At 36.1% G+C, this 2,359-nt stretch overlaps 1 long non-coding RNA gene across 1 annotated transcript; it reads right to left on the reverse strand.

The window, feature by feature from the left end:
• Positions 1-661: 661 nt before the first annotated feature.
• LOC141080989 (uncharacterized) lies at positions 662-1,707 on the reverse strand. Its single transcript, XR_012229295.1, has 2 exons — positions 1,484-1,707; positions 662-1,321 (listed from the first exon to the last, which is right to left on the reverse strand). It is a non-coding gene; the product is annotated as an uncharacterized lncRNA (long non-coding RNA).
• Positions 1,708-2,359: the final 652 nt, after the last annotated feature.

A 2,359-nucleotide genomic window follows, 5' to 3' on the forward strand; every position in this document is an offset into this window, starting at 1 on the left:
CTGCGTCCAGATGATACTTTTTGTTCTTTATTACAGTCTTTAGTGCACTAATATATTTTATTTCATTTCACCATTTTTACTTTTTTTAAAATTACTTTTCTTTTTCTGTCTTGTGCTATTTATTGCAGTTATTTTTCACCAAATTATTTCATATGGCCCATGTGGGTTGATATATTTTAAAAAAAAAACAAACAAGGATTCCATTTACCTCATTATGCCTTTTTAGAGCAAAAAGTAGGATGATTGTTTTAAAAACTAAATTACCATAATCATGGTACAGGAGTAAATATTTTCAACATTTTGAAACATTGCAAACGATGAACTGAGCTTAAAAAAATTGGATAAGGCATACTACGCTCATTGTGTCTAAACAAGTGGGTGGGTTTGTTCCCTTGTATTTTTTTCAAGTTTCATTCAATGGGACTTGAAAAATGCCAGGAAAATGTGTACAAAATTGTTATAAAATATAAAATTTAAAACAAAATCATGAAAAACGTTTAACCCTCCGTCAGGCGCAATATAGATTCTCCTCAGTTCATGCGTAATGTGCCTGACAAGCACAGGTCAGAAAACCATCTATAGTAGCTACATATTTCAATTTCAGGACTATAGAAGTAGTCAGTGACCTTCATAGGAATGTATTAAAAGAGATTACACCAAATCAGATGCAAAAAAAAACATTTATTAACCATAAACTTATTAAAACTAAAAGTACCACTTTTCGGTAGTACCGCCAAATAGGCTCCAGTTATCTTTACTTAACTATTGCTTAAATATAAAATTATGGAAAAAACTTAAAGGATATTGCACTTAGATGTTACTTAATTATTTTCTACTCATCTTCAGTGGTTTCAATTGCAGCAGAAGCAGCACAGGTACACTTAGAAAAGCAAAGCTGGCAGACGAAAGTTGCATGGGAAAGGCAGATTGATTCTTTACATATTTTGCAGTCATATTTAGAAAGCCTTCTGAAACCAGATACAAATGAGCAGGTAGTACAACTGTGTCTTTTAGAAGGTGGTAGAGTCGGTGTTTGTTCTGGAACGTCCTTGGGACGTCCTTTGTATTTTTATCTTTGCCCAAATAATAAGCTAGATCTGTGTCTGTTTCCTCTGTATCAGTGTCATCACCATCCTGCTCTGTTCCAGAATCAGTGTTACATTCTGCTACCTCATCTTCAGATGAAATGTCACTAGATTCCTCTAAATCCTCAGTTACTGCTGGTTCTTCCTCATCATCTTCTAACAAAAAAATCTTCATTTCTTCTAAATGAAGGGGTTTAGATGAATCATACTGTTTTCTGGCCATTGCAGCAGAAAATCTGAAGCAAGAGAGAAAGAGTATGTGTTAGGGCGCAATGTGCCTTAGAAGCCACCCTCCTTTTGTCTAAGAAAACAGTACTTATGTACACTAACTTAGCATTAATCCTTCATAAAACAAGCTAAATACACAATCGTGATGAATAAAAAAAGAAAATACTAACCTTTCAATTTGTGTTGAAATCAGGCGCAATGTGCCTGAGAAGCCAAAGTGTTGATATCTGCTCACTAGAAGGTCTGCTGAGTCACTGTGATATCAGGGTTCACAGAGCCTGTAGAGTCAGGAGATAACTAGGAGGGGTGGGGTTTTCTGATAAGTGGGCAAGGAGAGAGAAGTGAAACTAATTACTGTGTGCCTGTCAGATCTATTGCGCCTGACGGAGGGTTAACAACTATTTAAAAATGCTCAAAAAATGTGAGGATTAAATTTTGCATGCAAAAGTACCATAGCTCTACTGATATTTCTTCAGAAATTAGCCAGAGGAATGTGGATTGGGGAGAGGCGCAGAGTCATCAATTTCTTGGGGTGGATCAGCAGAATGATGGCTCTACAGAAACAGTTGGACATTTTAATTTTAAAACTGAACACCCTTTTTAAAAAATATGCATATCTCAGATCATATAAGAATAAAACTTAAAAAATGGGTCTCAATTGGATATGTAATTGAGACCCCTTTTCTGGGGCTTTTTCTGAATCTTTTACCCACCTGCCATCTTTACAGGCTACCAGTATCAGCTTATCATATACTTATCTCCAAACTTATCTTCTGAGCAGTCGGACTGATGAAGGTCCATGTGGGACCGAAACGTCTTTTGTCTTTGTACGGACTGATTACAATCAAATTTTCCTTTGGACTGTCCTTTGAGTGCCAAGTTTTATTCTTATATATACTGGCTTGGGAACCTACTTGTGCACCACTTCACACGGCTGTACTACGTTTTACACCATATCTCAGATCATGTGAAGGAGGAGCTTTGTTTTTATGTTTATATTGTGTTTGTGTGTAACAGGCTGGTTTCACACTAGCATTTTATCGCGC

The sequence above is a fragment of the Dendrobates tinctorius genome, unplaced genomic scaffold (genome assembly GCF_039654945.1).
Source record: "Dendrobates tinctorius isolate UK_male_01 unplaced genomic scaffold, ASM3965494v1 ptg000004l, whole genome shotgun sequence".
Taxonomy (NCBI): Eukaryota; Metazoa; Chordata; class Amphibia; order Anura; family Dendrobatidae; genus Dendrobates; species Dendrobates tinctorius.